Source organism: Salvelinus fontinalis, chromosome 5 (genome assembly GCF_029448725.1).
Source record: "Salvelinus fontinalis isolate EN_2023a chromosome 5, ASM2944872v1, whole genome shotgun sequence".
In the NCBI taxonomy this organism is placed as follows: domain Eukaryota; kingdom Metazoa; phylum Chordata; class Actinopteri; order Salmoniformes; family Salmonidae; genus Salvelinus; species Salvelinus fontinalis.
The window spans coordinates 63,154,064-63,166,563 of NC_074669.1; the positions used below are offsets into that span (position 1 = coordinate 63,154,064).

Sequence of the window (12,500 nt, forward strand, 5' to 3'; positions counted from 1 at the left end):
GCAACCAGGGAGGTCTCAGCCGGCTCATAAGACTCTCATTCCTCAGCCGGGTTCGTCAGGTTTCTGAGCCTCAGCGGAGGCGACCGGTCCGCTCCTGATCCCCGGGGATCGTCATCCTGGTCGGCGTTCTGCGGCTGAAGGCGACACTCACCTAGACTCCTTGATTACCTGCCCTTTATATGTCACTCCCTTTGGTTCCTTCTCCAGGCGTCATTGTTTCTGTTTCATGTCTGTTCGAGTTTCTTGTTTTGTATTATGTTCTATTATTTCTTAAAACACTCACTCCCTGAATTTGCTTCCCGACTCTCTGCGCACATAGTAGCACAAGCCCTTAACTTCTTATGGCTGCAGGGGCAGTATTGAGTAGCTTGGATGAAAGGTGCACAGAGGTGCCCAGAGTAAACTGCCTGCTCCTCAGTTCCAGTTGCTAATATATGCATATTATTATTCGTATTGGATAGAAAACACTCTGAAGTTTCTAAAACTGTTTGAATGATGTCTGAGAGTATAACATAACTCATATGGCAGGCAAAAACCTGAGAAAAAATCCAAACGGGAAGTGGGAATTCTGAGGTTGGTCGATTTTCAACACAGCCCCTATTGAACACATAGTGGGATATGGATGAGTTTGCACTTCCTACGGCTTCCACTAGATGTCAACAGTCTGTAGAACCTTGTCTGAGTCCTCTACTGTGAAGTTGGGCCGAAGGAGACAGGAAATAGTCAGGTCTACCATGACCTGGCCATGCTCTGACCATGCGCGTTCACATGAGAGGGAGCTCTGTTCCATCGCACATCTGAAGTCAATGGAATTCTCCGGTTGGAACGTTACTGAAGATTTACGTTAAAAACATTCTAACGATTGATTCAACACATCGTTTGACATGTTTCTACTGACTGTTACGGAACTTTTTGACATTTCGTCAGCTTTTAGTGAACGCGCTTTCTGACTTTGGATTTGTTTCCGCTAACAAAAATAGCTATTTGGCCGAACAAAACGAATATTTCTTGTGGAAGTGGGAGTCCTGGGAGTGCATTCCGACGAAGATCAGCAAAGGTAAGTGAAGATTTATAATGCTTTTTCTGAGTTTTTTTGACTGCCCAATTTGGCGGGTAACTGTATGGCTTACTTTTGTGGCTGAACGCTGTTCTCAGATGATTGAATATTGTGCTTTTGCCGTAAATCTTTTTGAAATCTGACACAGCGGTTGCATTAAGAACAAGTGTATCTTTAATTCCATGTAAAACATGTATCTCTCATCAAAGTTTATGATGAGTATTTATGGTATTTGACGTGGCTCTCTGCAATTTCTCCGGATATTTCGGAGGCATTTCTGAACATGGCGCCAATGTAAACTGAGGTTTTTGGATATAAATATGCACATTATCGAACAAAACATACATGTATTGTGTAACATTAATGTAATGGACATACACAAAATAGTTTAAATTGGTGAAGTGAAATGTAAAATATAAGTTGTTATAAAAAATGTAAACATTTTAAAAATGGAAAAGTGGTGCGTGCATATGTATTCACCCCCTTTGCTATGACGTCCCTAAACAAGATCTGGTGCAACCAATTACCTTCAGAAGTCACATAATTAGTTAAATAAAGTCCACCTGTGTGCAATCTAAGTGTCACATGATCTGTAATGTGATCTCAGTATATTTACACCTGTTCTGAAAGACCCCAGAGTCTGCAACACCACTAAGCAAGAGGCACCACCAAGCAAGCAACAAGGAGCTCTCCAAACAGGTCAGGGACAAAGCTGTGGAGAAGTACAGATCAGGGTTATAAAAAAATATCTGAAACTTTGACCATCCCACGGAGCACCATAAAATCCATTATTAAAAAATGGAAAGAATATGGCACCACAACAAACCTGCCAAGAGAGGGCCGCACACCAGGCAAGGAGGGCATTAATCAGAGAGGCAACAAAGAGACCAAAGATAACCCTGAAGGAGCTGCAAAGCTCCAAAGCAGAGATTGGAGTATCTGTCCATAGGACCACTTTAAGCTGTACACTCCACAGAGCTGGGCTTTACGGAAGAGTGGCCAGAAAAAAGCCATTGCTATAAGAAAAGAATAAGCAAACATGCTTGGTGTTTGCCAAAAGGCATGTGGGAGACTCCCCAAACATATGGAAGAAGGGACTCTGGCCAAATGAGACTAAAATGTAGCTTTTTGGCAAACAAGGAAAACACTATTTCTGGTGCAAACCTAACACCTCTCATCACCCCGAGAACACCATCCCCACAGTGAAGCATGGTGGTGGCAGCATCATGCTGTGGGGATGTTTTCATCGGCAGGGACTGGGAAACTGGTCAGAATTTAAGGAATGATAGATGGCGCTAAATACAGGGAAATTCATTAGGGGAAACCTGTTTCAGTCTTCCAGAGATTTGAGACTGGGACGGAGGTTCACCTTCCAGCAGGACAATGACCCTAAGCATACCGCTAAAGCAACACTCGAGTGGTTTAATGGGAAACATTTAAATGTCTTGGAATGGCCTAGTCAAAGCCCAGACCTCAATCCAATTGAGAATCTGTGGTATGACTTAAAGATTGCTGTACCAGCGGAACCCATCCAACTTGAAGGAGCTGGAGCAGTTTTGCATTGAAGAATGTCCCACAATCCCAGTGGCTAGATGTGCCAAAGTTATAGAGACATACCCCAAGAGACTTGCAGCTGTAATGGCTGCAAAAGGTGGCTCTACAAAGTATTTACTTTGGGGGGGAGGAAATAGTTATGCATGCTCAAGTTTTCAGTTTTTTTTGTCTTATTTCTTGTTTGTGTCACAATAAAACATATTTTTGCATCTTCAAAGTGATAGGTGTGTTTTGTAAATCAAATGATACGAACTGTCAAAAAAAATCAATTTTAATTCCAGGTTGTACGGCAACAACATAGGAAGAATACCAAGGAGGGTGAATACTTTCACAAGACACTGTATTGAGATCTCCCTGTAATACATCTGTGGAAACCACTCGGAGATCCCCTGAATTAGAGGGACACAATATGAGCAAATGAAAATACAAAGAAAGTAAAGAAACACCATATCAATACATCTAAATGGTATGATTAACAGCCACAGGCCACGCTAGAAAGATGCTCTTACTAATCAGGGACCTAAAAACAGCAATTATGTCTGATTCACTGGCAGCTACAGGAGGATTGTTACACAAGACTGGATCTGGAGAAGAGGGGAGGAGAGGAGAGAACAGAAGAGGCAAGGAGAGAACAGAACAGGGGAGAGAACAGAAGAGGAGAGGAGAGAACAGAAGAGGAGAGGAGAGAACAGAAGAGGAGAGGAGAGAACAGAACAGGGGAGGAGAGAACAGAACAGGGGAGGAGCAGACAGAACAGGGGAGGAGAGAACAGAAGAGGAGAGGAGAGAACAGAAGAGGAGAGGAGAGAACAGAAGAGGAGAGGAGAGAACAGAAGAGGAGAGGAGAGAACAGAAGAGGAGAGGAGAGAATAGAAGAGGGGAGGAGAGAACAGAAGAGGAGAGGAGAGAACAGAAGAGGAGAGGAGAGAACAGAAGGAGAGAACAGAAGAGGGGAGGAGCGAACAGAACAGGGGAGGAGAGAACAGAACAGGGGAGGAGAGAACAGAAGAGGAGAGAACAGAAGAGGAGAGGAGAGAACAGAAGAGGGGAGGAGAGAACAGAAGAGGGGAGGAGAGAACAGAAGAGGGGAGGAGAGAACAGAATAGGAGAGGAGAGAACAGAAGAGGGGAGGAGAGAACAGAAGAGGGGAGGAGAGAACAGAAGAGGGGAGGAGAGAACAGAAGAGGGGAGGAGAGAACAGAAGAGGAGAGGAGAGAACAGAAGAGGAGAGAACAGAAGAGGGGAGGAGAGAACAGAAGAGGGGAGGAGAGAACAGAACAGGGGAGGAGAGAACAGAAGAGGGGAGGAGAGAACAGAACAGGGGAGGAGAGAACAGAAGAGGAGAGGAGAGAACAGAATAAGGAGAGAACAGAAGAGGGGAGGAGAGAACAGACGAGGAGAGAACAGAAGAGTGGAGGAGAGAACAGAAGAGGAGAGGAGAGAACAGAAGAGGAGAGGAGAGAACAGAAGAGGAGAGGAGAGAACAGAAGAGGGGAGGAGAGAACAGAAGAGGGGAGGAGAGAACAGAAGAGGGGAGGAGAGAACAGAAGAGGGGAGGAGAAAACAGAAGAGGAGAGGAGAGAACAGAAGAGGGGAGGAGAGAACAGAAGAGGGGAGGAGAGAACAGAACAGGGGAGGAGAGAACAGAAGAGGGGAGGAGAGAACAGAACAGGGGAGGAGAGAACAGAAGAGGAGAGGAGAGAACAGAAGAGGAGAGGAGAGAACAGAAGAGGAGAGGAGAGAACAGAACAGGGGAGGAGAGAACAGAAGAGGGGAGGAGAGAACAGAACAGCGGAGAAGAGAACAGAAGAGGCTATGAGAGAACAGATGAAGGAGAGAACAGAAGAGGGGAGGAGAGAACAGAAGAGGGGAGGAGAGAACAGAAGAGGGGAGGAGAGAACAGAACAGGGGAGGAGAGAACAGAAGAGGGGAGGAGAGAACAGAAGAGGGGAGGAGAGAACAGAAGATATGACGCATCTCTTCTTCTGTTTTCTCTGACACACTGAGGCCAGTGAAGAGGAGACCTGTGATTGGTGAGCAGAGCAAAAGAGCAACAGAGTTTGGGAGATTATCAGGACGAAATAGACCGAAGTCTGGGAACCAGGCCATGACACAAGGCTTTGGACGGCAATACAAGTACCTTAATCACCCTGATTTTCAACTGGGAGCCAATGAAGAGAAAATCAAACAACTGATAAAGGTATATTCTACTACTATCACCTCACCTTTAAATACACGTATATTCTACTGCTATCACCTCACCTTTAAATACAGGTGTATTTTACTACTATCACCTCACCTTTAAATACAGGTATATTCTACTACTATCACCTCACCTTTAAATACAGGTATATTCTACTACTATCACCTCACCTTTAAATACAGGTGTATTCTACTACTATCACCTCACCTTTAAATACAGGTATATTCTACTACTATCACCTCACCTTTAAATACAGGTATATTCTACTACTATCACCTCACCTTTAAATACAGGTATATTCTACTACTATCACCTCACCTTTAAATACAGCTATATTCTACGACTATCACCTCACCTTTAAATACAGGTATATTCTACGACTATCACCTCACCTTTAAATACAGGTATATTCTACGACTATCACCTCACCTTTAAATACAGGTATATTCTACTACTGCTATCACCTCACCTTTAAATACAGCTATATTCTACGACTATCACCTCACCTTTAAATACAGGTATATTCTACTACTATCACCTCACCTTTAAATACAGGTATATTCTACGACTATCACCTCACCTTTAAATACAGGTATATTCTACGACTATCACCTCACCTTTAAATACAGGTATATTCTACTACTGCTATCACCTCACCTTTAAATACAGGTATATTCTACTACTATCACCTCACCTTTAAATACAGGTATATTCTACTACTGCTATCACCTCACCTTTAAATACAGGTATATTCTACTACTATCACCTCACCTTTAAATACAGGTATATTCTACTACTATCACCTCACTTAAATAAAGGTATATTCTACTACTCTATCACCTCACCTTTAAATACAGGTATATTCTACTACTATCACCTCACCTTTAAATTAAGGTATATTCTACTACTATCACCTCACTTAAATAAAGGTATATTCTACTACTATCACCTCACCTTTAAATACAGGTATATTCTACTACTATCATCTCACTTAAATAAAGGTATATTCTACTACTCTATCACCTCACCTTTAAATACAGGTGTATTCTACTACTATCACCTCACCTTTAAATACAGGTATATTCTACTACTATCACCTCACCTTTAAATACAGGTATATTCTACTACTATCACCTCACCTTTAAATACAGGTATATTCTACTACTATCACCTCACCTTTAAATACAGCTATATTCTACGACTATCACCTCACCTTTAAATACAGGTATATTCTACGACTATCACCTCACCTTTAAATACAGGTATATTCTACGACTATCACCTCACCTTTAAATACAGGTATATTCTACTACTATCACCTCACCTTTGAATACAGGTATATTCTACGACTATCACCTCACCTTTAAATACAGGTATATTCTACAACTATCACCTCACCTTTAAATACAGGTATATTCTACTACTGCTATCACCTCACCTTTAAATACAGGTATATTCTACTACTATCACCTCACCTTTAAATACAGGTATATTCTACTACTGCTATCACCTCACCTTTAAATACAGGTATATTCTATTACTATCACCTCACCTTTAAATATAGGTATATTCTACTACTATCACCTCACTTAAATAAAGGTATATTCTACTACTCTATCACCTCACTTTTAAATACAGGTATATTCTACTACTATCACCTCACCTTTAAATTAAGGTATATTCTACTACTATCACCTCACTTAAATAAAGGTATATTCTACTACTATCACCTCACCTTTAAATACAGGTATATTCTACTACTATCACCTCACTTAAATAAAGGTATATTCTACTACTCTATCACCTCACCTTTAAATACAGGTATATTCTACTACTATCACCTCACCTTTAAATTAAGGTATATTCTACTACTATCACCTCACTTAAATAAAGGTATATAACCTCTCCTTTAAATAATGTTATTAGTTGTCATCCTAGTAATTTACATCTGTGACTGGTTGCACTTCCTTCTACAAAGCCTTCTTCATTCCTGAACTAGCTAGTTAATAGATGCTAGGCAATTACCAGCTGCTAGGTATTTACTATGTAATTACCAGTTACTAGGTAGTTACTATGTAATTAATAGTTACTAGGTAATTTGTTACTAGTTAGTAAATATGTACTAGCTGTTTACTAGTTACTAGGTAGTTAATAATAATTACTAGTTACTAGGTAGTTAATAGTTACTAGGTAATTACTAGCTACGAGGTAGTTCATAGTTACTAGGTAATTGCTAGTTAAATGTAATTACTAGTTACTAGGTAGTTAATAGTTACTAGGTAATTACTAGCTACTAGGTAGTTCATAGTTACTAGGTAATTGCTAGTTAAATGTAATTACTAGTTACTAGGTAGTTAATAGTGACTAGGTAATTACTAGCTACTAGGTAGTTCATAGTTACTAGGTAGTTAAAAGTGACTAGGTAATTACTAGCTACTAGGTAGTTCATAGTTACTAGGTAATTGCTAGTTAAATGTAATTACTAGTTACTAGGTAGTTAATAGTGACTAGGTAATTACTAGCTACTAGGTAGTTCATAGTTACTAGGTAGTTAATAGTGACTAGGTAATTACTAGCTACTAGGTAGTTCATAGTTACTAGGTAATTGCTAGTTAAATGTAATTACTAGTTACTAGGTAGTTAATAGTGACTAGGTAATTACTAGCTACTAGGTAGTTCATAGTTACTAGGTAGTTAATAGTGACTAGGTAATTACTAGCTACTAGGTAGTTCATAGTTACTAGGTAATTGCTAGTTAAATGTAATTACTAGTTACTAGGTAGTTAATAGTTACTAGGTAATTACTAGCTACGAGGTAGTTCATAGTTACTAGGTAATTGCTAGTTAAATGTAATTACTAGTTACTAGGTAGTTAATAGTGACTAGGTAATTACTAGCTACGAGGTAGTTCATAGTTACCAGATAATGACTACCTAGGCAACTACTAGGTAATAATTGTGTCGAGAATGACAGAGAAATGAATTGGATAGACGGTTCATGAAGAGCTAATTAACAAGTACTTACGGGGTGTAATTTCCCACAGCTTTATCTTTCTTAAACACCTTGTCATTAGAGATAACGATTCAGAGAAAATAAATCATTTTTACTACTTACGTTGTCGTTCCCTTTTCAGACGACAGATCACAGAGATATAATACTGTTCGTGAATAATCCCCTCATTCTGGTAGCAATTATGATGTCATAGTGGCTGTTCACAATTATGATCAAGTAATGTACGTAGTGATGTCATAGTGGTTGTTCACATGGTTCCATTGATGTACACTACAACTCTTTCAAAGCAGAGAGAATTCATGATTTAGGTTACACTACCATTATATTCACCTATAGATTAATTAATGATTATGATTTAGGTTACACTACCATTACATTCACCTATAGATTAATTAATGATTATGATTTAGGTTACACTACCATTACATTCACCTATAGATTAATTAATGGTTATGATTTAGGTTACACTCCCATTACATTCACCTATAGATTAATTCATGGTTATGATTTAGGTTACACTACCATTACATTCACCTATAGATTAATTCATGGTTATGATTTAGGTTACACTACCATTACATTCAGCTATAGATGTGACATAAAGCACACGGTATTTCGTTCCTCCCACGTTCCAGCTGATAACACAGTGTTGTTTAACCCCTAATAGCCTCTTCTCTATGATATCTACCATTACAACTGTTTTAGATGGCAATAACACGCACCGTCTAGCTTTTTGATTCTCTGTTTTAGGACACCTGTGGGTATCAGAAACAACATGGACCATCACCATTATATTCACCTATAGATGGGAAATCAAGTATAAGGTATTCTCTTGTACCTTCCTCTCACGTTTCATTATGTCACAGAGTTTTTTAAAGAATAGAGTAGAGCAGAGTAGAGTAGAGTAGAATAGAGTAGAGTAGAATATAGTAGAGTAGAGTAGAGCAGAGTAGAATATAGTAGAGTAGAGTAGAATAGAGTAGAATAGAGTAGAGTAGAGTATAATACAGTAGAATAGAGTAGAGTAGAATATAGTAGAGTAGAGTGTAGTAGAATAGAGTAGAGTAGAATATAGTAGAGTAGAGTGTAGTAGAGTATAATATAGTAGAGTAGAGAAGAGTAGAGTAGAGCATAATAGAATATAGTAGAATATAGTAGAGAAGAGTAGAGCAGAGTAAAGTAGAGTAGAATAGAGTAGAGTACATTTAGAATAGAGTAGAGCAGAGTAGAAAATAGTAGAATAGAGTAGAGTAGAGTAGAGTAGAATAGAGTAGAATAGAGTAGAGCAGAGTAGAGCAGAGTAAAGTAGAGTAAAGTAGAGTAGAATAGAGTAGAGTACATTTAGAATAGAGTAGAGCAGAGTAGAACATAGTAGAATAGACTAGAGCAGAGTAGAGTAGAGTAGAGTAGAGTAGAGTAGAATACAGTAGAATAGAGTAGAGTAGAGTAGAATACAGTAGAATAGAGTAGAATAGAGTAGAGTAGAGTAGAGCAGAGCAGAGTAGAGTAGAGTAAAATAGAGTAGAACAGAGTAGAGTAGAATATACTAGAGTAGAGTGTAGTAGAGTATAATATAGTAGAGTAGAGAAGAGTAGAGTAGAGCATAATAGAATATAGTAGAATATAGTAGAGAATAGTGGAATAGAATATAGTAGAATAGAGTAGAGTAGAATAGAGTAGAGTAAAATATAGTAGAATATAGTAGAGCAGAGTAGAGTAGAATATAGTAGAGTAGAGTAGAATATAATATAGTAGAATAGAGTAGAGAAGAGTAGAGAAGAATAGAATATAGTAGAATCGAGTAGAGAATAAAATTGTAGAGTAGAGTAGAATATAGTACAGTATAATATAGTAGAGTAGAATATAGTAGAGAAGAATATAGTAGAGTATAATAGAGTAGAACATAATATAGTAGAGTAGAATAGAATAGAGTAGAAAATAATATAGTAGAGTAGAATAGAATATAGTAGAGTAGAATAGAGTAGAGTAGAATAGAGTAGAATATAGTAGAGTAGAATAGAGTAGAAAATAATATAGTATAGAATAGAGTAGAAAATAATATAGTAGAGTAGAATAGAGTAGCGTAGAATAGAGTAGAATATAATGTAGTAGAGTAGAATAGAGTAGAGTAAAGTAGAGTAGAATAGAATAGAATAGAACTTCATTGATGCCAACTTGGTAAATTGTTTGATCACCACAAGCATCAGCAATGATTACAGAGACAACAATCCTAAACACATTATAAAAACACACTTAAAGAGACCTGCACCTAATACGGAACCCAAACCGGCTGCGCGCGCCATCGTGCGCTACCGTGCGCTATTGTGCATACATTTATTTTGTCCCCCTACACCAAACGCGATCACGACACGCAGGTTAAAATATCAAAACAAACTCTGAACCAATGACAATAATTTGGGGACAGGTCGAAAAGCATTAAACATGTATGGCAATTTAGATAGTTAGCTTGCACTTGCTAGCTAACGTTAATTTGTCCTATTTAGCTAGCTTGCTGTTGCTAGCTAATTTGTCCTGGGATATAAACATCGAGTTGTTATTTTACCTGAAATGCACAAGGACCTCTACTCCGACAATTAATCCACACATAAAACGGCCAACCGAATCGTTTCTAGTCATCTCTTCTCCTTCCAGGCTTTTTCATCGTTTAACTTATATGGTGATCGCATCTAAACTTTCATTGTATTACCACGACAACCGGGAACAAAGTTCGTCTTTCAATCACCCACGTGGGTATAACCAATGAGGAGATGGCACGTGGGTACCTGCTTCTATAAACCAATGAGGAGATGGCACGCGGGTACCTGCTTCTATAAACCAATGAGGAGATGGCACGTGGGTACCTGCTTCTATAAACCAACGAGGAGATGGCTCGTGGGTACCTGCTTCTATAAACCAATGAGGAGATGGCACGTGGGTACCTGCTTCTATAAACCAATGAGGAGATGGCACGTGGGTACCTGCTTCCATAAACCAATGAGGAGATGGCACGTGGGTACCTGCTTCTATAAACCAACAGGGAGATGGCACTTGGGTACCTGCTTCTATAAACCAATGAGGAGATGGCACGTGGGTACCTGCTTCTATAAACCAATGAGGAGATGGCACGTGGGTACCTGCTTCTATAAACCAACGGGGAGATGGCACGTGGGTACCTGCTTCTATAAACCAACGGGGAGATGGCGCATGGGTACCTGCTTCTATAAACCAACGGGGAGATGGCACGTGGGTACCTGCTTCTATAAACCAACGGGGAGATGGGAGAGGCAAGAGTTGCAGCGCGATCTGCGTCAGAAATAGGAACGACTTCTATTTTAGCCCTTGGCGTCGCAGACGCTCGTTGGCGCGCGCGAGCAGTGTGGGCGCAATAATTGAATAACATGTATTTCTAAATTTATTTTGCGAAGTTCGCGCACGCGACGTGTCCGGGTCTGGTCAGCATGTTAGGAACAACAAGAGAAAGACAATCATCATCGATGTGCTCGTTAGTTACCACCTTAGGAACTCATTTGGTTGTGGGTGACTAGATTAGTATTTTGTAATGTCAATTATTTCACAGTTTGTGCTACATGATCTTTGCAGTAGTAACAGATAATCACAGCTTCAGCATAATGGACCTGTCTGTGCCAGTTGAACAGACCGTGGTGTTAACATTGCAGTGCTTCAGAACAGAACAGAACAGAAGGACATGACACCTTTCTACAATGTGTGGTTCCCAGGGTAACAAAGAACCCAATTAGGTGAACGGAACACAACACCGTTACGGAACCGACACAGAAAAAGGGTCCGTGCCGAATGACACCCTATTCCCTATTTAGTGCACTACTTTTGACCAGGGCCCATAGGAAGTAGTGCACTATCTAGGGAATAGGGGGTGCCATTTGGGAGGCACAACTGACACAGACAGCGGGGTAATCAGACAGGAAGTTAGCTAGCCAGAGTCATCTAAAGGAGGTGGAATTGACGGAACAAAAGACGATTGATTACTGTTCTGTTTCTACTTGGCAGAACATCCTCCTCAATCAGAGGTTCAGCTACTGACATGGGGCTGAAGAGAGACCGTCATACACGACTAACTACTCTCTGTGATGGGGGCTGAAGAGAGACTAACTACCCTCTGTGATGGGGGCTGAAGAGAGACTAACTACTCTCTGTGATGGGGGCTGAAGAGAGACTAACTACTCTCTGTGATAGGAGATGAAGAGAGACTAACTACTCTCTGTGATAGGGGCTGAAGAGAGACTAACTACTCTCTGTGATAGGGGCTGAAGAGAGACTAACTACTCTCTGTGATGGGGGCTGAAGAGAGACTAACTACTCTCTGTGATAGGAGATGAAGAGAGACTAACTACTCTCTGTTATAGGAGATGAAGAGAGACTAACTACTCTCTGTTATAGGAGATGAAGAGAGACTAGCTACTCTCTGTGATAGGAGCTGAAGAGAGACCGTCATACACGACTAACTACTCTCTGTGATGGGGGCTGAAGAGAGACCGTCATACACGACTAACTACTCTCTGTGATGGGGGCTGAAGAGAGACCGTCATACAGGACTAACTACTCTCTGTGATGGGGGGCTGAAGAGAGACCGTCATACAGGACTAACTACTCTCTGTGATGGGGGCTGAAGAGAGACCGTCATACACGACTAACTACT

The 12,500-nt window shown here is 40.1% G+C and overlaps 1 protein-coding gene across 1 annotated transcript in view; it reads right to left on the bottom strand.

Annotated features, from left to right (window-relative positions):
- LOC129856014 (CUB and sushi domain-containing protein 3-like) overlaps positions 1 to 12,500 on the bottom strand; it is a 749,171-nt gene that overhangs the window by 128,779 nt on the left and 607,892 nt on the right. The window lies entirely within an intron of this gene.